Raw genomic sequence first — 25,710 nt, 5'->3', positions numbered from 1 at the left:
TGTTTCTAGCTCTGTATCACATAAGCAGTTTGAGAGTTGGCTGGCTGCCCTACACTGGGTGTTCGAGCCACCCATACCAACGCTGAGGAGCTTCCGCTGATTTCTACTCATGCTCTCGCTTTAAGCAGGACTGGGAATGTATTGAGAGGCTGCACAAATAATATCACTTTACTTGGTGTATCTAAAAGAGATATTAATATCGGTTTGCATCATGTTAGTACATAAATACAGCTTCCCATATGGTGCTCAGGCACGTATAGATAATGACCTGGATCAACCTAGGTAGCAAGACGTCACATGTACTTGTAACACCAGCTTCTGAGCATGCGAGACTGCGAGCTAGCAGGCAAAAGCAGCCAATTGTGCCACACTCAGAAGTGTTTCATTTTTTCCCTTTACCCAGCTCCACAAAGTGAATGCTCCTCTAAAGACCTGTACCTCCCGCTGGCGTCACCTCCTGTCTGAGGAGATAGTGTTTAAAGTACCCTCAGTATCTGCAGTGCAGGTTTTCTGCCAGTGCAGTTAAAGGCCACGCTGCCTTTGGCGGTGGACTGTGCTGGCCCACACAAAGCGTGAGGACAGCACGTATTGGCGCACTGGGCGACGAGGAGGTGCTGGGGGCTTGTGGGCTCTGCTGATAGGTGTGTTGCTTCATCTTTATGGTTTAGCACCACGTATTTTTTCCCCTCTGTACTTGTCAGATTAGGAAAGGGATCCTGCTGGTTGCAACACACAGTACAGTTCTCACGTGGCATTTCTGGGCACTCCCCTCAAGTAACACTAAAAAGCAAGAATCAGTGTGTTTCTGTATGCCTGTGTGTCCATGCCTATGTATTTTTGCAGGGAATTGAGGAAGTATCCTAGGAGATATAAACCAGCTCCTGTACCAAATGTTCTCGAATATGTGCTTCCCTCCTTTTTGCTTCTCCCCCGATGTCCTGGCTCAAGGAATTTTTGATATTTCCAGCTGAGATGTCATGCCTGCATTTCATTGTGGGGACCAGGGAAGGGGAGCCAAAACTGCAGTGTTAATTGCGTCCAAATAAAAGCTAGCCTGGAGCAAGAGCTGAACGACAGGATGGGGATATTTCCCTTAGTTTAATCGTAGCTTATACATGTCACAGGTCAAATATGGTGCTTTCTCTATTGCATGATACCCTTCCCTTCCACTGTGCATGCATCATCTTCTTGTCCTTCCCTAAATATATTTTCTTCCTGGTCATCCTCCTCGTCGGTCACACCTTCATCAGTCTGCTTTGGCAGGAAGTCACCGTGTCCATAGGTGCTCACCACCTGCTTGCAGAAGGGACATGTTGTCTTCCTGGCTGGCTGTTGAAGCAGGAGCAATACAGGCATTGTGGTAAGCATGGGAACAAGCCAGGGTCTTCAAGCAGTCCCCTTCCTTGTACTTTGCCATGCAGATCACCCAGGTCTCGTATTTGTCTCCCTGCTTGGATTTGTGCAGCTTTATCTTGCAAGCCCTCTTGTACCAGCTTATAGCCAAGCATAACTGCGATAGAGGCAATAATGACATCATAGACTATGTCCCTGAAATCTTGCACGGTGGTCTTTTTTGCAGGATTTTAGCATCACCTTGAGAACAACTCAAATAGTGTTTTGGTGGTAGAAAACTGATGTATGCCGCTTTCTTGTATTGTAAACTCCTTTGCAGGTGGAGGGAGGCTGAGTGTCCAATTATCCGCAATGGTATCCTAATCAGATGCCGGATTTCTTTTTCATCATGGTAATCAGCTGCTCTGAATCCACATTGTGCAGTACAGCAGTTTAGGATCCAGCCTGCTGAGCATGAAGACCCATCTCCACTAAAGAGCAGTTTTACTCCTGTATGTGTGCAATGTATCTCTCAGAGCCGTTTCTTCGTGCTGAAGTATTCTGTATTGCATGACAAGTATTTGGTGTTATCACCCTCCTCCAATAGCATGTCAGCCCTTCTGCTGGGAGTCGTGGCCCGAAGCGTGCAAGCAAGGCTTTATAAGGAACGCATGTGGAGCTGTCGTTGTAACCTACGTAAGCGAAATCTTCTGCAAGAGCAGCTTTGTAGAAGGCAGGTGCAACCACAAAGCGAAGAAGTTGGAGCTGACGATTCATGCTGAATGAAGCTGGGTACCTCTGAATACACATTTCCAGGTGGGTCCCGAAGGAGAAGAGTAAAAGACGGTGTCAAAGGCACTGTCTCTCCCAAGTTTTATCACTGCGGCGTAACTTGGAGCCACAGCAGGCTGGAGATATAAACCTCTTTCTGCAGGGTTTCTGTAGGTTTGGATGTTCCCAGGAGCAAACGCGTCTCTCCTGCTGTCTCCAGCTGCTAAGCAACACATTTACATCACCTGTGCAGCTCTATGTCATCACCCAGTGCCTGTTTCCCAAGGCTGGGTCCTTTAACATTACTGCTGACCTTTCTAAGTTTCTTCTCTTCCGTTTTGGTCTGCTCCATGCACATAGGATCTAGAGTGACCCCTCTGGGTACAGATTTCATTTTGCTGATGACGTGCAAGCAGTTTAAATGATGCTCCCCATCTGCTACATGCCCACTGCAGACTGCAATGCTTCGTGCTGATGGCCAAAGCAATTCCTGGAAAAGGTGGCAGAGCGGGCAAGAGCAGTTAGCCTCTACCCGCTGCTGGTGGTGCGCGTGGGATCTTGGATGGCTCTGGTGGACATGCACTTCCTTCTTAAAATATTACTCTTTGAGCTGATACCAAGCCAACTAAGTTGCTTAGGGAAGAAAGGGTTTCTGTCATGGGAAATAGGCCAATCCATACCTGTCAGTCAAAGTGCAGCTAGCTGCTTCCATCATCGACAGCTGAAGGCTCACCCGCTGTAACAGGCAGGGGCAAGGCTGAACATGGGCCACACTCGGCTCCTTCTTTTCCTTTCCACATACGCTTAAATCGGGTGCTCTGTGCTGTAAAAACAGTTTCCTTGGAGCCAGCATGATTGCCGGCTCCGTGTGTTCATTGTGTTGGTGGCGCTGACCCCACCGTTTCCTCCTCGCAAGCTGGGAGCAAGCATTTGCAATCTGAAAGCATCGCTTTCATTAGCAGAGGTCCATCTCCTCCCCTTTATCGTTTCACCTGCTGCTATTGATTAAGTTTCTCTTTGCAGCTCTTTTCCAGGTAGCCAGTGGCCTTTTTGGAGATAGCCTTAATTTGCTTACTTGTGCATATGTTCTGTCCTTTATAATGATGCTTCGCAGCTGGTCTCGAGAAGCCTACGGCAGAGCAGAAGCAGTGGGTTAAGTTTAAACCAAAAAGGAAGTCACTGAAAGTTGGCCTGACATCCTATTCCAAGTGTAGGCCCCCTGAGAGTGATGAGGTAAAACACGTTGCCATATTGGTTTAGATATAGCATCTTTACATTTATTGCTGTTCCCTTCAAAATACGGACACAATAATGGTTTGCTTGTGCAGAATATCAGTTAAGGTTTAATATTTAGAGATAGAAAGCTCCCTGCCTTCTGTTTTGTCATATAAAAGTGCTCTGTGAAAGGCAGAGAGTCAGGGGTTAAGAGTCACACTTGCCTGCTACACAGCACTTGCAGTTGTGCTCTCAAGAAGCAGACCTGCAAATCTCTTGGTGCAAGATACTGTCGGACTGTCTTACAGAGATGCTCATCCTCCCGTGACGCTTGGACCTTGCTGGTGCATCACGGGGTACCTCTTCCACATTTTCACTGCGTATCAGGATCCTGCCCTGTAGACATATAGAGACCATCTGTGATCTTACCTCAGCAGGGAGACACCGAAATATCAGTACACAAAAAGGATTCAGCCCCGTGCCGTTGTCTTGGGGAGCTAGAGAGCCTACTGTGCTGCTTTCCTATCCGTATAACCTGCAAAATCTGTCTCTATCAGAGGGAAAAATCATTTGGATTTTTTACTGCTACTGTAAAGCTGTTACTTCTTCCCTCCACCAGCTCTCTAAAGGAAAAACCAAACCTCCTTAATTTGCTAGCTTGCAAATGGCTCTTAAATAACACACTTTTTGGCTCAATCGATCAAATGGCTCTGCGCATGAGAACGGTGTCACTTTGCACACTCAGATTGCAGGGTCACGTGCGCTACCGATGCGGCGGGTGTGCAGGAGCGATGCGGGTTAGAGACAGGCCTTGCGATGGTTTCCTGTTCGTGGCAAGCAGGCGTGCATTGACAGGCTGATTGTTGCCCTGAGCCAGCGCATGTATTTCTTAGCTTTCAGCAAAGTTTTTCTGGGGCTATGCTGCCCTGAGGTTATGAAAAATAGGTCCTTCTGGGAATAAAAATGTTTTCATTTTACAGTGTTTGGAAAAGCGTGCCAGAGACGACAAAAGCAAAGATGCCCCAGCAAAGAACGCCTCTGTACGTGCATCTTCCAGAGAGTTTGCAGTTCAGGCTGGGCTGAGAGGCGTGTTATCATGAAACCATGGGGAACATGGTCTGCGGGAGCTGTGGGTAGCAGTGTCGCTCAGCACAGGTTCGTGTGTCTCAATACATCCCATTTAATACCATGCTGAGGCTAAATCTTGGTTATTTGGTAGCCAGGGAGGTGCAGTTGTTGGACGAAAAGTGACATGTTGACTGTGATGCATCCCTGTGTAGAGGGTTTGCAAAGACAACGCTTCTTTAATATGGCTCTGTAATGCTGCCCTATGCCTGTAAATTCTTTGTCAGTCTCCCTGCCTCAGTTTATCCTCCCCTCCTGTAGAAAATTAGATAAAAACTACCCCATTAAAGCCTTCCTATTGACTTTGCCAGCATGTTTTGAAAATTAATTACAGTCGGCAGAATGTACTGAGATCATCGGATGAAAGTGGCTATAGATATGCAAAGCAGCATCATTATGAAAAGATAAAATTTAGAACCTTTGCAAAGTAAGTGTTAAAATGAATGTATAGCAGCATGTGACGGGCTCCGCTCAGCTCCTGGTCCCTTCCGTTTTATCACCTGATAATCCCAAAGAAAATGGGAAGAAAATGACATTTATGGGAGAAGTGTGAAAATGCAGAAGAAAGGTATTAAAATATGTTCAAGAACTAAAGAAAGAAACTCAGAAAAAGAAGGAACTTCTCACCTCCTGGGGGTTTGCAAACTCCTGTATGCATTGCATGCTGCTGCCTAAGGAAAAGCCAGAATCAAGTTTCAGATTACTCACAATTTCTATTTCTTTCTTTTTGGTTTTATGCACAGAAAAAAGTTTATGAGAAAAAGGAGAATTTCAGATGTAATTGAAAAAGAAAATTGTCTGAGAAGGGACACTCTCCAACCGATTAAATATGTAACAGAGGTGCAATAGTCCCAATTAACTACAATGTGTTCTTCCACGTCTCATTGCTGACAGTTTCTTTTGGCGCCTATGTCCAGATTAATTGTTTTAAACGGGTAGCTGGTTAGCTTGCTACTGTAATTGTTGAAGAAGAGTTGGAAATTACTTTGATTTTTTGTTTTTTAAACCGGTGGTTGCAAGTTGGGCCTGTGGTTTGGAGAAGCAGCTAAGAAAAACCAGAAGAGAATGAGGGATTAAAAAGTGAAGTTTCTTTTAAGAGTTTAAACCTGGTGTGGTAAAACCTGATGTGAGATGACTTGGCATCTTTTGTGGGGATTGCCACAGCCCAGAGAGGAATCGTGCAGCTGGTGTGCTGCCATTTGGTCCGGACTGTGAAAGCAGAAGGGGATTCCCCTTGGACTGATGCGGGTCCATGTCCTGGGCAGGTTGGAGGCGAGAATAGGCAGAGGTGCTGTCAGAGGCATGGGAGGCACCCAGAGGTGGCCCCTCTGGTAGCAGCCACGGGTGGTGGATGGTGCGATTTGGCAGCTGCAGGTGTTCACTTTGTCCTCCTCCCCAGTGCCCCGTAGCATCCTGGCAGACGACGACGGAGGCAGTGGAGCAAGCATCGCTGGCTGCAGCCGGCTCCCTTCCCAGGCGTCCTGCCTGTCACTCTTTTAATTTATTTTTCTCTGTTTGCCTTTTTCCTGGCGTGAGAAACAGAAAGGACAGGAAGCTGAGTTTGCAATTCAAGCCCTGGCTTCCCATGTCCCTCTTGGCAGCTGAGAGCTCTCCTCGCTGGAGCCAAGCAATTCCCAAGCTTTTATCCTCTGCTGGCTGTCAGCTCTCTGGTATGAGACGAAGTCCCCTCCTTCCTTCCTCCTGCTCAGTCCTGCAGGAAACACCCTCTCCCATGCTCTGTCCTGCCTCCCATAACCATATCCACAACTACAAAAACCGCAGCCATACTTGTCACAATCCTCGGCATTATACTGGCCATAGAGCTCTCAAACATAACCCACACCCTAACTCAACCAAAACAAAACACCCCCCTAAACTTCTCTTCAATACTAGGATACTTCAACCTACTACTCCACCGCACTACCCCTACAAAACTCCTAGACAACGGACAAAAACTTGCCTCCCACTTAATCGACTTATCCTGGTACAAAAAAATAGGTCCTGAAGGCATTGCCGACTTACAACTCATAGCAACCAAAACCTCAACCACCCTTCACACGGGTTCAATCAAAGCCTACTTAGGGTCATTCGCCCTATCCATCATTATCCTACTCCTATCAACACACAGAACCAAAACCTAATGGCCCCAAACACCCGAAAAACCCACCCTCTACTAAAAATAATCAACGCGTCTTTAATCGACCTGTCCACTCCCCCAAACATTTGTGCTTGATGAAACTTCGGTTCCCTCCTAGGCATCTGCCTAATAACACAAATCTTAACCGGCCTATTACTAGCCATACACTACACTGAGACACAACCTTAGCATTCTCATCCGTCTCCCACACCTGCCGAAACGTACAATATGGTTGACTAATCCGCAACCTACACGCAAACGGCGCATCATTCTTCTTCATCTGCATCTACTTCCACATCGGGCGAGGACTCTACTATGGTTCATACCTATACAAAGAAACACGAAACACAGGAATTATTCTACTACTAACCCTCATAGCAACCGCTTTCGTAGGATATGTCCTACCTTGAGGACAAATATCCTTCTGAAGCGCTACAGTAATCACCAACCTATTCTCAGCCATCCCATACATCGGCCAAACGCTAGTTGAATGAGCTTGAGGAGGGTTCTCAGTAGACAACCCAACACTAACACGCTTCTTCGCCTTACACTTCCTGCTTCCCTTTATAATCGCAGGCCTAACCACAATCCACCTCACCTTCCTACACGAATCTGGTTCCAACAACCCACTAGGCATTTCATCAAACTGCGATAAAATCCCATTCCACCCATATTTCTCCATAAAAGACATTCTAGGCTTCACACTCCTACTCCTCCTCCTAACAACAATAGCCTTATTTTCCCCAAACCTCTTAGGAGACCCAGAAAACTTCAACCCAGCAAACCCGCTAGCCACCCCACCTCACATTAAACCAGAATGATACTTCCTATTTGCATATGCTATCCTACGCTCAATCCCCAACAAACTAGGAAGAGGACTAGCCCTGGCCGCCTCCGTCCTAATCCTCTTCCTAACCCCCCTCCTCCATAAATCCAAACAACGCTCAATAACATTTCGTCCGCTCTCTCAAATCCTGTTCTGAGCACTAGTAGCCAACTTATTTATCCTAACATGAATTGGCAGCCAACCAGTAGAGCACCCATTCATCATCATCGGCCAACTGGCCTCCATAACCTATTTCACCATCCCACTAATCCTATTCCCCCTCATCGGAGCCCTAGAAAACAAAATACGCAACTACTAAAAATACTCTAATAGTTTAACAAAAACATTGGTCCTGTAAGCCAAAGAGTGAAGACTACACACCCTCTTAAAGGCCCCCCCCTCAGAGAAAAAGGACTTAAACCTCCACCTCCAACTCCCAAAGCTGGCATTCTACATTAAACTACTCTCTGATACCACCCTAAACTGCTCGAATCGCCCCCCGAGACAACCCTTGTACAAGCTCTAATACAACAAACAAGGTAAGCAATAAACCCCACCCAGCAACCACAAACATTCCTGCCCCACAAGAATAAACCATTGCTACCCCACCAAAATCCAACCGAACCAAAGACAACCCCCCACCATCCACAGTAACTACTCCCAACTTCCAACCCTCAACAAGACCACCAATAACAGCCCCAACCACAACTACCAAAACAAACCCACAACCATACCCCAAAACCCGTCAATCTCCCCAAGTCTCAGGAAACGGATCAGCAGCCAAAGACACAGAATACACAAAAACCACCAACATCCCGCCCAAATACACCATAAACAACATCAAAGCTACAAAAGATACCCCCAAACTCAACAACCACCCACACCCTACAACAGACGCTAAAACTAAACCAACCACTCCTAATAAGGAGCGGGATTAGATGCAACTGCCAGCCCTCCCAAAATAAAACATAATCCCAAAAGAAGCACAAAATAAGTCATAGCAGTTCCTACTTGGTCCTTCCCCAAGCTCTGCGGCCTGAAAAGCCGCCGTTGTAACGCTCAACCACAGGAACTCAACTAACAATGGCCCCCCTTCCCCCCAGTGGGTACGAACCTCTCATTATCTAAGTATTCTTACAGCTCTATGTATTATTGTACATTAATTTATATACCACATAATACATTATATGTAATTCTAGAGATCCATAGAAGTGTAAGTCTTTCAGGTATTGTTTACTTAACTCGGTTATAGTCATGGTACAGTACTGTTATGTCAAGTTACAGGTTAACTGCATGCTTGTTAGATGGTCTACTGAAGATTGTATCTTAGGGTATCTAAGGGTATGGAAGCGCTTTAATACAGACTGTTAATGCTAGCAGGACATAGTACTTAAATTATAGCTCGGAGTACCAACATTGGTGGACATGGAATGCTTATTTAACTTTAATCTCTTGTTTTATATCCCCCGTACATAGGTATCTAGTTTGACAACGGTCTCACGCGAAACATTTCTGCTACTAGCGTCAGGACCATTCATTTCCGCTACACCCTAACACAGCTGTGCTCTTTTGTGCCTCTGGTTCCTACCTCAGGGCCATAGACTGGCTTAATTCCTTATCTCAAGGCTTTTCACAAAGTCATCTGGTAGATGGTGTGTCAGACAGTAACTTTTCTTGCAGGAACTGATTAATGAGACGGTTGTCGTATATGGGGAATCATCTTAACACTGATGCACTTTACATTACACCTGGCTATGGCGTGTCCACTATTATTTGTTATGTTGCTATTTAGTGAATGCTCGTAAGACATATTTTTCCATTTTGCACCACCGCTAACTTTCTAACCAACACTAGGAAGTTTTAACCAAATTTAACCATTCATTTTTTATAAATTTTTTTTATTTTTTTCATTATTTTGTAAAAATCAACAGCACCGGAGTCACATTAATAACATAATTACACAAATTTTATATACATATATATAATTACACCTAAAAATTATTAAAGGAACCCCCTACTAAAACAAACAAACTCAACCCAACCAACAGGCATAAATCAAACAAACAAACAAAGTTCTTGTAGCTTAAACAAAGCATAGCACTGAAGATGCTAAGATGGCCGGCACCCATACTCCCAAGGACAAAAAGACTTAGTCCTAACCCTGCCGTTAATTCTTGCTAGACACATACATGCAAGTATCTGTGCCCCAGTGTAAATGCCCCCAGCCCTTAGTCCCACAGGCAAGGGGAGCAGGTACCAGGCACGCCCCTCAAGGCAGCTCAACACACCTTGCCCGGCCACACCCCCACGGGTATTCAGCAGTAGTTAACATTAAGCTATGAGTGTAAACTTGACTTAGTCATAGCAATATCCCAGGGCCGGTAAATCTTGTGCCAGCCGCCGCGGTCACACAAGAGGCCCAAATTAATAGAAATTCGGCGTAAAGAGTGGTTACATGCTATCTCCACAACTAGGGCCAAAATACAACCAATCTGTCATAAGCTTAAGCTGCACCTAAGACCCCCCTCAAGACGGCCCTAGCACACACGATTCATTAAACCCCACCAAAGCTAGGACCCAAACTGGGATTAGATACCCCACTATGCCTAGCCCTAAATCTTGGCACTTCCCCTACTAAAGTGCCCGCCCGAGAACTACGAGCACAAACGCTTAAAACTCTAAGGACTTGGCGGTGCCCCAAACCCACCTAGAGGAGCCTGTTCTATAATCGATAACCCACGATTCACCCGACCGCCCCTTGCCAAAACAGCCTACATACCGCCGTCGTCAGCCCACCTTCGTGAAAGAAAAATAGTGAGCGCAATAGCCTCGCCCGCTAACAAGACAGGTCAAGGTATAGCTCATGGGGCGGAAGAAATGGGCTACATTTTCTGAAACAGAAAATTTAACGAAAGAGGACGTGAAATCGTCCCCGAAAGGCGGATTGAGCAGTAAAGCGGGACAATAGAGCCCCCTTTAAACTGGCCCTGGGGCACGTACATACCTCCCGTCACCCTCCTCACAAGCCACAAACACCCCATAACTAATGCCCCCGTCGGCCAAAGATGAGGTAAGTCGTAACAAGGTAAGTGTACCGGAAGGTGCACTTAGCCCACCAAGACGTAGCTACAACAAAAGCATTCAGCTTACACCTGAAAGATATCTGCAACTCACCAGATCGTCTTGAAGCCAACTCTAGCCCAACTACACCACAACTAAACCAAGCCAAAACAAACCCCGCTACTAAACTAAAACATTCTCCTGTCTTAGTATGGGCGACAGAAAAGACTCGCTAGGCGCTATAGAGACCATGTACCGTAAGGGAAAGTTGAAATAACAATGAAAAATAAAGCAACAAACAGCAAAGATAAACCCTTGTACCTCTCGCATCATGATTTAGCAAGAACAACCAAGCAAAGCGAACTTAAGCTTGCCCCCCCGAAACTCAAGCGAGCTACTTACAGGCAGCTACCCGAGCGAAGCCGTCTCTGTGACAAAAGAGTGGGATGACCTGTTAGTAGAGGTGAAAAGCCAATCGAGCTGGGTGATAGCTGGTTGCCTGTGAAATGAATCTAAGTTCTCTCTTGACACCATTCTCCGCGGACAACCTCACCCAACCCCCATGTAGCAAGCCAAGAGCAATTTAAAGGGGGTACAGCCCCTTTAAAAAAGAGAACAGCCTCCCATAGAGGATAACTAACCACCTACTAATCATCCAAACTGTAGGCCCTTAAGCAGCCACCAACAAAGAGTGCGTCAAAGCTCCCAACCCCAAAAAATCTAAAAACAACATGACTCCCTCATCTCCAACAGGCTAGCCTATATAAATAGGAGCATCAATGCTAAAATGAGTAACTGAGGGGCTCCCCCTCTTAAGCGCAAACTTACACCACACATTATTAACGGACCACAACCAATACTACAAACCTACACAAGACTCCATATTTTCTCCCCCGTTAACCCAACCCAGGAGCGCCCAACTAGAAAGATTAAAATCTGTAAAAAGAACTAGGCAAACCCAGGACCCGACTGTTTACCAAAAACATAGCCTTCAGCAAGACAAGTATTGAAGGTGAAGCCTGCCCAGTGACACTATGTTCAACGGCCGCGGTATCCTAACCGTGCAAAGGTAGCGCAATCAATTGTCCCATAAATGGGGACCGGTATGAACGGCTAAACGAGGCCCTAACTCTCTCTTACAGATAATCAGTGAAATTGATCCCCCTGTGCAAAAGCAGGAATAAACACATAAGACGAGAAGACCCTGTGGAACTTAAAAATCAGCAGCCATCCAACACAAAATCAAACCTATCAGGCCCACTACTACCAAGCACTGGCTCACATTTTTCGGTTGGGGCGACCTTGGAGAAAAACAAATCCTCCAAAACAAGACCTCCTCTCTTAACCAAGAGCAACTCCTCAAAGTACTAACAGTAACCAGACCCAATACAATTGATCAATGGACCAAGCTACCGCAGGGATAACAGCACAATCCCCTTCAAGAGCCCGTATCGACAAGGGGGTTTACAACCTCGATGTTGGATCAGGACATCCTAACGGTGCAGCAGCTATTAAGGGTCCGTTTGTTCAACGATTAACAGTCCTACGTGATCTGAGTTCAGACCGGAGCAATCCAGGTCGGTTTCTATCTATGAACATACTTTTCCCAGTACGAAAGGACCGGAAAAGTGGGGCCAATGCTTTAAACATGCCCCCCACAAGTAATGAACCCAACTAAATTACTAAAAGAGGCCCTACACCTAATCCCAATCCTAGAAAAGGATCGCTAGCGTGGCAAAGCCAGGTAAGTGCAAAAGGCTTAAGCCCTTTGACCAGAGGTTCAAATCCTCTCTCTAGCCCAAACATGTCCCAATCCCCCATCTTAAACCACCTCGCTATGTCCTTATCCTATGTTGTCCCAATCCTCATCGCCGTTGCCTTCCTCACCTTAGTAGAACGAAAGATCCTAAGCTACATACAAGCCCGAAAAGGGCCCAACATTGTGGGCCCATTTGGCCTACTACAGCCCGTAGCAGATGGGGTAAAACTTTTCATTAAGGAACCTATCTGTCCTTCCACCTCATCTCCCCTCCTATTCATTATAACCCCTATATTAGCCCTCCTCCTAGCCCTCACAATCTGAATCCCCCTACCTCTACCATTTTCCCTAACAGACTTAAACCTAGGGCTCCTCTTTCTTCTAGCTATATCCAGCCTAGCAGTCTACTCAATCCTATGATCAGGTTGGGCCTCAAACTCAAAATATGCCGTAATCGGCGCACTACGAGCAGTACCACAAACCATCTCCTACGAAGTAACACTAGCCATCATCCTACTATCTACAATCATCCTAAGTGGCAACTATACACTAAGCACCCTCTCCACCACCCAAGAACCACTATACCTTATCTTCTCCTCCTGGCCCCTTACAATAATATGATTTATCTCAACATTAGCTGAAACAAACCGGGCCCCCTTCGATCTGACAGAAGGAGAATCAGAACTGGTATGAAGTTCAACGTAGAATATGCAGCTGGCCCATTCGCCCTATTCTTCTTAGCAGAATACGCAAACATTATGCTAATAAATGCACTAACTACCATTCTATTCCTAAACCCAAGCACACTCAACACCCCGCCAGAACTATTTTCAGTAGCCCTTGCTACAAAAACCCTACTTCTTTCCTCCACCTTCCTGTGAATCCGTGCCTCTTACCCCCGATTCCGCTACGACCAGCTCATACACCTACTTTGAAAAAACTTCCTCCCCCTAACACTAGCACTATGCCTATGGCACATTAGCATGCCAATCTCCTATGCAGGCCTGCCTCCTTACTTAAGGAGATGTGCCTGAACATAAAGGGTCACTATGATAAAGTGAACATAGAGGTACACCAGCCCTCTCATTTCCTAAAACCTTAGAAAAGTAGGAATTGAACCCACACAGAAGAGATCAAAACTCTTCATACTTCCTTTATATTATTTTCTAGAAAGGTCAGCTAATAAAGCTATCGGGCCCATACCCCGAAAATGATGGTTCAACTCCTTCCCTTGCTAATTAACCCCCATGCAAAACTAATCTCTACCACAAGCCTACTCATAGGCACAACCATCACAATCTCAAGCAACCACTGAGTAATGGGCTGAGCTGGCCTCGAGATCAACACCCTAGCTGTTATCCCCCAATCTCAAAACCCCATCACCCTCGAGCCATCGAAGCCTCAATCAAATACTTCCTAGTACAAGCAGCCGCCTCAACATTAATCCTTTTCTCAGGCATAACCAATGCCTGATCTACAGGCCAATGAGACATCACTCAACTAAACCACCCCCTAGCGTCCACCCTATTAACAACAGCAATTGCAATAAAACTAGGACTAGTGCCATTCCACTTCTGACTCCCAGAAGTCCTACAGGGCTCATCCCTAACCACTGCTCTACTACTATCCACAATAATAAAACTCCCCCCAATCACAATCCTATTCATAGCATCACACTCCCTCAACCCAACCCTACTAACCGCCATAGCAGTCGCCTCAGCGGCCCTAGGGGGGTGAATAAGATTAAATCAAACTCAGACCCGAAAAATCCTAGCCTTTTCATCCATCTCTCACCTAGGCTGAATAGCCATTATTATCACCTATAATCTAAAGCTCACCCTACTAACTTTCTACCTATACTCACTAATAACTACTGCTGTATTCCTAACCCTAAACACAACTAAAACCTTAAAACTATCCACTATAATAACATCATGAACAAAAACACCCATACTAAATGCAACTTTAATAGCGACCCTGCTCTCTCTAGCAGGCCTTCCACCACTAACCGGCTTCCTACCAAAATGACTAATCATTCAAGAACTCACCAAACAAGAGATAGCCTTGTCAGCAATAACAATAGCCATCTTATCACTCCTAGGCTTATTCTTTTACCTTCGACTTGCATACCACTCAACAATCACACTTCCACAAAACTCCACTAACTTCATAAAACAATGATACATTAACAAATCAACAAGTACCCCAACTGCTATCCTCACCTCCCTGTCAATCCTACTCCTACCACTATCACCAGCAATCCTAAAACAGTCACATAAGAAACTTAGGATAACCTAAACCGAAGGCCTTCAAAGCCTTAAACAAGAGTTAAACCCTCTTAGTTTCTGCTAAGACCCGCAGGATACTAACCTGCATCCACTGAATGCAACTCAAATGCTTTAATTAAGCTAGGGCCTTATAACACTAGACAGGCGGGCCTCGATCCCACAAGCCCCTAATTAACAGCTAGGTGCCCAAACCAGCGGGCTTCTGCCTAATCAGACCCTGACACATATTTAATGTGCATCAATGAACTTGCAACTCAACACGAATTTCACTACAGGGCCAATAAGAAGAGGAATTAAACCTCTGTAAAAAGGACTACAGCCTAACGCTTTAACACTCAGCCATCTTACCTGTGACCTTCATCAACCGATGACTATTCTCAACTAATCACAAAGATATCGGCACACTTTTTACCTTATCTTCGGTGCCTGAGCTGGCATAGTCGGAACTGCCCTCAGCCTACTTATCCATGCAGAACTAGGTCAACCAGGAACCCTCCTAGGACCAAATCTACAATGTAATTGTCACCGCTCATGCTTTCGTAATAATCTTCTTCATAGTAATACCCATCATAATCGGAGGATTCGGAAACTGACTGGTTCCCCTCATAATCGGCGCCCCCGACATAGCATTTCCACGTATAAACAACATAAGCTTCTGACTCCTTCCACCATCATTCCTCCTCCTATTAGCCTCCTCTACAGTAGAAGCAGGCGCAGGCACAGGATGAACTGTATATCCACCCTTAGCTGGAAACCTGGCCCATGCCGGTGCCTCAGTCGACCTAGCCATCTTCTCCCTCCACCTAGCAGGAGTGTCCTCAATCCTGGGAGCAATCAACTTCATCACAACTGCCATTAACATAAAACCCCCAGCCCTATCACAATACCAAACCCCACTATTCGTCTGATCAGTACTAATCACTGCAGTTTTACTCCTACTCTCACTCCCCGTCCTCGCTGCTGGAATCACCATACTCCTAACCAATCGAAATCTAAACACAACATTCTTTGACCCTGCTGGAGGAGGAGACCCACTCCTGTATCAACACCTATTCTGATTCTTCGGTCACCCAGAAGTCTACATCCTAATCCTCCCCGGCTTCGGAATCATCTCACACGTAGTCACATACTACGCTGGCAAAAAAGAACCCTTCGGATACATAGGAATAGTATGAGCCATACTATCCATCGGATTCCTAGGCTTCATCGTATGGGCCCATCACATATTTACTGTAGGAATAGACGTAGATACTCAAGCATACTTCACATCTGCCACTATAATCATCGCCATCCCAACCGGCATTAAAGTATTTAGCTGACTCGCCACCCTACACGGAGGAACTGTCAAATGAGACCCCCCAATACTATGAGCCCTGGGCTTCATCTTCCTCTTCACCATCGGGGGCCTAACAGGAATCGTCCTAGCAAACTCCTCCCTAGATATTGCCCTACAGGACACATACTACGTAGTTGCCCACTTCCACTATGTACTATCAATAGGAGCAGTCTTCGCCATCATAGCAGGATTCACCCACTGATTCCCACTCTTTACAGGATACACCCTCCACCCCACATGAGCAAAAGCACATTTCGGTGTAATATTCACAGGCGTAAACCTAACATTCTTCCCTCAACACTTCCTAGGCCTGGCCGGCATGCCTCGACGATACTCAGACTATCCAGACGCTTACACCCTATGAAATACCATCTCCTCGATCGGCTCACTAATCTCAATAACAGCCGTAATCATACTAATATTCATCACCTGAGAGGCTTTCGCATCAAAACGAAAAATCCTACAACCAGAACTAACTCCTACCAACATCGAATGAATCCATGGCTGCCCACCCCCATACCACACCTTTGAAGAACCAGCCTTCGTTCAAGTACAACAAAGGAAGGAGTCGAACCCTCATACACTGGTTTCAAGCCAATCTCATACAAACCACTTATGCTTCTTTCTTATGAGGTGTTAGTAAACTAATTACATAATCTTGTCAAGACTAAATCACGAGTGAAACCCTCGTACACCTCTCGTGGCCAACCACTCTCAACTCGGATTTCAAGATGCATCATCTCCCATTATAGAAGAACTTGTCGAATTGCACGACCATGCCCTAATAGTCGCACTAGCAATTTGCAGCCTGGTCCTTTACCTCTTAGCCCTCATACTAATAGAAAAACTATCCTCAAACTCTGTAGACACACAAGAAATCGAACTAATGTGAACAATTCTACCAGCCATCGTCCTTATCTTACTTGCCCTCCCATCACTACAAATTCTATACATAATAGACGAAATTGAAGAGCCAGACCTGACCCTAAAAGCCATCGGCCACCAATGATATTGATCCTACGAATACACAGACTTCAAAGACCTGTCATTCGACTCATACATGCTCCCCACAACAGAACTTCCACAAGGACACTTCCGACTACTAGAAGTGGACCATCGAATAGTAGTACCAATAGAATCCCCAATCCGTATCATCATCACCGCCGCCGATGTCCTCCACTCATGAGCCGTTCCCGCCCTAGGAGTAAAAACTGATGCAATTCCAGGACGACTAAACCAAACATCATTCATTGCCACTCGACCAGGAGTCTTCTACGGCCAGTGTTCAGAAATCTGTGGAGCCAACCACAGCTACATACCAATCGTAGTAGATTCTACCCCCCCTCACACTTCGAAAGCTGGTCTTCATTACTATCATCCTAATCATTAAGAAGCTATGCAACAGCACTAGCCTTTTAAGCTAGAAATAGAGGAAACACCACATCCTCCTTAATGAAATGCCACAGCTCAACCCAAACCCATGATTCTTTATCATACTGATCTCATGGCTAACATTTTCACTCCTAATTCAACCAAAACTACTATCCTTCACCACCACCCCACCCTCCAACAAAGCCATAACAATCGCCAAAAACAACCCATGAACCTGACCATGAACCTAAGCTTCTTCGACCAATTCACAAGCCCATACCTCCTAGGCATTCCCCTAATCCTACTCTCCATACTACTTCCTGCCTTACTACTCCCTTCACCAGACAACCGATGAATCACCAACCGACTCTCCACCCTACAATCATGACTACTCCACCTTATCACAAAACAACTAATAATACCCCTAAACAAAAAGGGACATAAATGGGCTCTAATCCTAACGTCACTAATGGTCTTCCTACTCATAACTAACTTACTAGGCCTCCTCCCCTATACCTTCACCCCAACTACCCAATTATCAATAAATATAGCACTAGCATTCCCACTCTGACTCGCAACCCTACTCACAGCCCTACGAAACCAACCAACTATCTCACTAGGACACCTCTTGCGCGAAGGAACCCCCACCCCCTTAATCCCAGCCCTAATTATAATTGAAACTGCCAGCCTGCTCATCCGCCCTCTCGCACTTGGCGTCCGACTCACAGCAAATCTCACAGCAGGCCACCTCCTCATCCAACTAATCTCCACAGCTACAACTGTGCTCCTCCCCATCATACCAGCAATCTCAATCCTAACCACGTCAATCCTACTGCTGTTAACAATCCTAGAAGTAGCAGTAGCTATAATCCAAGCTTATGTATTCGTACTACTAAGCCTATACTTACAAGAAAACATCTAATGGCCCACCAGGCACACTCCTACCACATAGTAGACCCAAGCCCATGGCCCATTTCTGGGGCAGCTGCTGCCCTACTTACCACCTCAGGACTAATCATATGATTCCACCAAAATTCACCACAACTAGTAACCTTAGGCCTACTCTCCATAACCCTAGTCATACTTCAATGATGACGAGACATTGTACTAGAGAGTACATTCCAAGGACATCACACCCCAACAGTCCAAAAAGGCCTCCGATATGGTATAATCCTCTTCATCACATCCGAAGTCTTCTTCTTCCTGGGCTTCTTCTGAGCATTCTTCCACTCTAGCCTAGTCCCCACCCCAGAACTTGGAGGACAATGACCCCCAACAGGAATTAAGCCCCTAAATCCCTTAGAAGTACCCCTACTCAACACGGCCATCCTCCTGGCCTCAGGCGTCACTGTAACATGAGCACACCATAGTATCACAGAAAGTAACCGAAACCAAGCAATCCATGCCCTAACCCTAACAATCCTGCTAGGATTCTACTTCACGGCTCTCCAGGCAATAGAATACTACGATGCCCCATTCTCAATTGCCGATGGCGTATATGGCTCAACCTTCTTCGTCGCTACGGGCTTCCATGGACTCCACGTACTCATTGGGTCCTCCTTCCTATCTGTATGCCTACTCCGACTAATCAAATTCCACTTCACATCTAACCACCACTTCGGATTCGAAGCTGCAGCTTGATACTGACACTTTGTAGACGTAATTTGACTATTCCTCTACATAACTATCTACTGATGAGGATCCTGCTCTTCTAGTATACTAATTACAATTGACTTCCAATCTATAGAATCTGGTGCAAACCCAGAGAAGAGCAATCAACATAATCACTTTCATATTAACACTCTCTCTCACCCTAAGCATCACCCTAACTACACTAAACTTCTGACTAGCTCAAACCAACCCAGAATCAGAAAAACTATCCCCATATGAATGTGGCTTTGACCCACTAGGGTCCGCCCGCCTACCATTTTCTATCCGATTCTTCCTCAGTAGCCATCCTATTCTTACTCTTCGACCTAGAAATCGCACTCCTCCTCCCACTACCATGAGCCACTCAACTTCAATCTCCCACCAACACCATGACATGATCCTACATCATCATCCTACTACTAACTCTAGGATTCATCTACGAATGAACACAAGGCGGCCTAGAGTGAGCAAAATAAGCAGAAAGTTAGTCTAACCAAGACAGTTGATTTCGGCCCAACAGACCATAGCATAACACTATGACTTTCTTTATGTTGCTCATACACCTAAGCTTCTACTCAGCCTTCGCTCTAAGCAGCTTAGGACTAGCATTTCACCGAACCCACCTAATCTCTGCCCTACTATGCCTAGAAAGCATAATACTATCAATATACCTCGCCCTTTCCATCTGGCCCCTCAAAAACCAAACAATAGCACTTACAACCACACCAGTGCTTATACTCACATTCTCTGCCTGCGAAGCAGGCACAGGCCTAGCAATACTAGTAGCCTCTACACGAACCCACAGTTCTGACCACCTTCACAACCTAAACCTCCTACAATGCTAAAAATCATCATCCCAACAATCATACTTGCACCCACAGCCCTCCTCTCTCAACAAAAACTACTATGAACTAACATCACCACTCATGCCCTAATAATCGCCACTATCAGCCTACAATGACTTCTCCCAACATACTACCCATACAAAAACCTAACACAATGAACCAGCGTCGACCAAATCTCATCCCCCCTGCTAGTTCTATCCTGTTGACTACTGCCCCAATAATGCTAGCAAGCCAAAACCACCTACAACACGAACCCCTGGCACGAAAACGAGCCTTCCTAATAGCCCTAATCACTATCCAACCATTCATTCTCCTAGCATTCTCAGCCTCAGACCTCATTCTATTCTACATCTCATTCGAAGCAACCCTAATCCCAACCCTGATCCTAATCACCCGCTGAGGAAACCAACCAGAACGCCTAAGTGCTGGCATCTACCTATTATTGTACACTCTAATCAGTTCACTTCCCCTACTAGTCACAATCCTCCACCTACATGCCCAATCCGGTACCCTTCACCTAACAATACTAAAACTAACTCACCTTACCCCTACCAACTATCTGGCCTCGCCCTACTAACAGCATTCATAGTAAAAGCCCCCCTATACGGACTCCACCTATGACTCCCTAAAGCCCAAGTAGAAGCCCCAATCGCAGGCTCTATACTACTTGCTGCTCTCCTCCTAAAACTAGGCGGATATGGCATCATACGAGTTACTCTTCTAATAGCCCCCCTCCCAAGCCAACTATACTACCCACTCCTAACCCTTGCACTCTGAGGAGCCCTTATAACCAGCTCAATCTGCCTACGCCAAACCGACTTAAAATCCCTCATCGCTTACTCCTCCGTAAGCCACATAGGCCTAGTCGTTGCTGCAACCATAATTCAAACCCACTGATCATATTCAGGGGCAATAATCCTAATGGTCTCCCACGGACTCACTTCATCAATACTATTCTGCCTAGCCAATACAAACTATGAACGAACCCACAGCCGAATTGTAATCCTAACACGAGGCCTACAACCCATACTTCCTCTAATAGCCACCTGATGACTACTGGCTAACCTTACAAACATGGCACTCCCCCCCACAACAAACCTAATAGCAGAACTAACAATTATAATCACACTTTTCAACTGATCCCCTCCCACAATCATGCTCACCGGAACAGCAACCCTCTTAACCGCCGCATACACACTATTCATATTCCTAACAACCCAACGAGGAACGCTACCAACCTACATCACATCAATCCAAAACTCAAACACACGAGAACATCTCCTAATAGCCCTCCACATCATCCCCTACTACTCCTGATCTTAAAATCAGGACTAATCTCCGGAGCCCCTCTATGCAAGTATAGTTTCAACCCAAATATTAGACTGTGATTCTAAAAATAGAACTTAAACCCTTCTTACCTGCCGAGGCGGAGAACCCAATCAACAAGAACTGCTAATTCTTGTATCTGAGCCTAAAACCTCAGCCCCGTTAACTTTTAAAGGATAATAGCAATCCATTGGTCTTAGGAACCACCTACCTTGGTGCAAATCCAAGTAAAAGTAGTGGATACTACACTAATCCTAAATACCCTTACAAGCCTCACACTAACTATTATCCTCACCCCCGCACTACTCCCCTTATTATCAAAAAAACTTCATAACTCTCCAACAACTATCACCACCACAGTAAAAACTGCCTTCATAACCAGCCTGGTACCAATAACACTATTTGCATATCTAGGCATAGACAGCATCACCGCCTGCTGAGAATGAAAACTCATCATAAACTGTAAAATTCCCCTTAGCCTAAAAATCGACCAATACTCCGCAATATTCTTCCCAATTGCACTATTCGTAACATGGTGTATTCTCCAATTTTCAACATGATACATAGCTGCAGATCCACATATCACAAAATTCTTCTTCTACCTACTAATATTCCTAATCGCCATACTAACCCTAACCATCGCTAACAACATATTCCTACTATTCATTGGCTGAGAAGGTGTAGGAATCATATCCTTCCTATTAATTGGCTGATGGCATGGCCGAGCAGAAGCCAACACAGCCGCTCTCCAAGCCGTACTATATAACCGAATCGGAGATATCGGCCTCATCCTAAGCATAGCATGACTAGCATCAACCCTAAATACTTGAGAAATCCAACAAACCCTTACCCTAACCCAAACCCACACGGTCCCTCTACTAGGCCTCATCCTTGCCGCTACAGGAAAATCCGCCCAATTCGGCCTACACCCCTGAGTACCTGCTGCCATAGAGGGCCCAACCCCGGTATCTGCCCTACTCCACTCTAGCACAATAGTTGTTGCTGGAATTTTCCTCCTTATCCGCACTCACCCTTTGCTAGCCAATAACCCAACTGCACTCTCCCTCTGCCTCTGCCTGGGAGCCCTATCCACCCTATTCACTGCTACATGCGCCCTTACACAAAACGACATCAAAAAAATCATCGCCTTTTCCACAGCAAGCCAACTCGTTTTAATAATAGTCGCTATCGGACTAAACCTCCAACAACTAGCCTTCCTCCACATCTCAACCCATGCCTTCTTCAAAGCCATACTCTTCCTTTGCTCCGGATCAATCATCCATGCCCTCCAAGGAGAACAGGACATCCGAAAAATAGGCGGCCTACAAAAACCACTCCCAACAACTACCTCTTGCCTCACCATTGGTAGCCTTGCCCTAATAGGAACCCCATTCCTAGCAGGATTTTAGTCAAAATACTCAGTCATTGAAAACCTAAACACATCATACATAAACACCTGGGCCCTGCTCCTAACCCTTCTAGCCATCATCCCTAACCTTCCCTCCCTGCTGCTCTCTCCCTTTACTTTCTCTTCTCCTTTCCAGCTCTGGGGCTGTTAGCAGAGCTGAGCCGGGTCCAGGAGGATCATGTGTACGAATTGGATAAGGAACAGTATCTGCTAGCCTGCGAGAAAACTTGGCTGGCACGCGTGCCAAGGCTGTCTTCGTTAGAGTGTTGCTCCGGCATGTGCCAGGTGGAGCGGTGCAGCAGGACAGCACCTGAGCTCGGCGTCGGGAGCCTGCCAGCCCTCCGATCCCTCCAGCTCCCTCCTTGCATGCTCCTTCTTTCCTCTCCTGCCTCCTCTTCCCCGGGTCTCTCTTGCTTTGCCCTAGGCTGGACCGAGAGCCAGGTTCAAGGGCAACACGTGCGTGCAAGAGGGCAGGTACCAAAAAGAGCCGCGTGGCTTTTCCTTGAGAGTTCGATTGCCCTCTGATCATAATTAAATTGGGAGGCAAGATTTGATTTCCCTGGGGGTGGAGGCTTTGACAGAACCTCTCTATTTGCAATAGTTTGTGAGTGCTGCATGCTCGAGTGAGTCTGGCAATAGCTCATCCAAGGCACTGTCTGTGACCCGTCAGCAGATGATGGGGACGTGAGGATGATGGAGACGCAGGTGGGAAGCGAGCAGGTTAATTTGTTGGCGAAAACCATGGGTTAACAGCCATGCTGGCAAAGAGGGAAGTTTATCCTGAGATTTTTGAAGCCTAGGAGCAAATGGGCAACTGTGTCAGCAGTCAAGGCGCTCAGATGCTGCCCATTTTGATTCCTCAGCTGCCATCAGCCAGAAGCAATGGAGTCACTTGTCAGTGCAGCTCTGGGCCCGTCTGAAAGAGGCTCGCAACAGCTTGCGCCTCCCAGCGAGAGAGCTGCTCTTTGCCACGCCTTAGATAATTCATGCATAATGGGGAAACTGAGGCACGGACCCTTTACTCAGTGTTTGCACAAGAAGATCCTTCTCTGGTGCACTTTTTCCCCTGGCTTTTCCTTTTTTCCACCCTGCTCTCCTGTCTTGGTCAGGATTTGCAGGGATGCTTCTCCACAGTGCACCTTGACACAGCCTTCCCATCCTTCCTCTGGGTCTGCTGTGTTTCACTGGACTCATAAACCTCCTCAGATGGGGGCTGTAACTTGTGCAGCACTTTTTGCATCACAGGGCCCCGATTTAAGCATACCCTAATACAAAGGAGGGTAGTTTATGAAGCGGGTGCTAATAAAATCTTCTCTTTCGGCTATGCGTCATCACATGGCTCCTTTCATGTCACAGTCGGGGAAATGATGAGTAGATGGCTGTGCTGCTCCTGTGTTTTTTGATTCCCTTTGCCTGTGAATCTGAGTTCCCATGCTTACTGTGTCCCGGGCCCTGAGTGGCACAAAAAGAAATATAACAAACACCCTGATCAAAATGATCTGAAATAGCTCATTTTGCAAATCAGGCAGTCCGAGTTTTAAGGTCTTCAGAAAAGCTATTGGTGAGGTGTTATCCCAGTTCACCCCAGGGCAGGGCTGATGTTACAGGGAATTTTAACCAGCACCAGAGCTGCGATGACATTGCCAGCTGAGGGCAAGTGTCTGTGATGTAGGGTTTCTGATGAAAGGAGTTTTTCAATTGCTCGCTTTTTCGCGGCGTATTTTTGGGCAAGGTGGGGGTGGACGGCCAGGAGGATGGGAGTTATTTTTTTATAGATTTACTACTTAAGGGAAAGCAATTTCATAGTAAATTTTGCAAAACTGCAAAAAATGAAAGAAAGTTTGTTTGGAGCATTACCAGCTTGTCCAGATGAGCAGTGGCCGGCGGAGCGGGATGTGGGCAGCAGTGCTTGATTAACACGGCTCTCGTGGCGTGGCTCCAGCTCCTCGAACAGTCCCCAAAGTCCGAGGCACATCCAGATCGTCTATATCTCAGTTTTCTCCCTTGCTGAGCAGGATGCTGCTGCCTCTCCCCAGTCATTGCGTTAACCCTCCAAAGCCCAGCTGCCTCTGCAGGAGGAGTTTTATCATCTGAGGGAGCCCCTTGCACAGCATGCTCTGCAAATAATCCCATCCGAACATCCATGCGGCAGCAAACCCCAAATGTCTCACCATGGGCGCCAATTCCATCCTCTTGCGCTGGGGGGGTGTCGGCAGCTGTGCTTGGCCGTACTCCTCTTCACCCACTTCTGCGTGGCTGAGGGGAGGGAGGGCGGGCTCCCACGCCCAGGCAGGTGCGAGGAAAGATGAGGTGCTTGCAGCAAGCTGGAGCACAGCGTGGGCCACGGTGGGGGTCACAGCTGACCTGCTCAGGAAGGCAGGCGTGCGTCCCCTCCGTGGTGACCCCCAGCGGACCGGCCACCACCTTGCCCTCTGGCAAGGGGGAGCGTGGGGCTGAGGGCAGCAGCCCCCTGCCCCTCTGAGGGTCTCAGGGGGATTTTGGGGAGAGGGGAGTAATGCAGGCCAGGTTTAGATCGTGCAGCTTTGCTAAAGCTCAGGAACTCAGATGAGAAGCTGGCTGGGTGCGAGGAAAAGCTGCCAGCCCGTTCACTTCCAGAGATCAGCCCTTCTCTGATGAGCCCTAGAAGGAGCCGCTGCTTCTTCTGCCAGGAGCAGCTTGGGGTTGTGTAAACGGCAGAGCAGCTCTCCAGGGCTGAACCTGGTAGAGATAAAAGAGCTTTACTTTACCAGGCAGGACGCAGTTCTGGCTCTTGCTGGGTGCTGGGACTGTCCCGTGGCGCTGGGCCAAGGCAGCGGGGTGCCAGGGCCAGCCCTGCACCCTCTCGGATTTGTCAGTGATGCCTCTAAGTGAGGGTCCAACAGCTCTTTGGCCATTGCCATGGTTTCATGGAGGATCCTCTTGGTGGTATTAAATGCTGCTGCTCTGAGAGCTAGAGTAAAGGGATCTTCTTGCTACAAGAGTATCTGTGGGTTTTTTCTGTTCTGTTAGGTGGGGAAAAGGAAAAAAGATATAATGCCTTTTCATTATTTTCTATGACAGCTGCAGTCATGAATTGGGCCTGTAAAGCACTGTGTAGGATGCTGTTCCTCCTTCACTTGATGTCTTTTCATTCCCAAGAACATTTTTCTCATAAAAGCTTGCAGATTTCAGACACGCCATAAGATATTTTTAATCATCTTCTGTCATTAAGTTTCCGAGTTAAAGGAGCCTGTGTCAAGCAGAGCGAAATCTATTTATTCT

General features: G+C 46.5%; 1 non-coding gene and 1 pseudogene across 1 annotated transcript; one reads left to right on the top strand and one right to left on the bottom strand.

The window, feature by feature from the left end:
* Nucleotides 1-1,267: 1,267 nt before the first annotated feature.
* LOC142049665 (E3 ubiquitin-protein ligase RNF13-like) lies at nt 1,268-2,109 on the bottom strand (annotated as a pseudogene).
* A 7,603-nt stretch (nt 2,110-9,712) lies between these two features.
* LOC142049922 (18S ribosomal RNA) lies at nt 9,713-10,524 on the top strand. Its single transcript, XR_012657863.1, has one exon. It is a non-coding gene; the product is annotated as an 18S ribosomal RNA (ribosomal RNA).
* The last annotated feature ends 15,186 nt before the right edge of the window (nt 10,525-25,710 follow it).

Source organism: Phalacrocorax aristotelis, chromosome W (assembly GCF_949628215.1).
Source record: "Phalacrocorax aristotelis chromosome W, bGulAri2.1, whole genome shotgun sequence".
In the NCBI taxonomy this organism is placed as follows: domain Eukaryota; kingdom Metazoa; phylum Chordata; class Aves; order Suliformes; family Phalacrocoracidae; genus Phalacrocorax; species Phalacrocorax aristotelis.
This window is presented reverse-complemented; position numbering and strand designations above follow the sequence as displayed.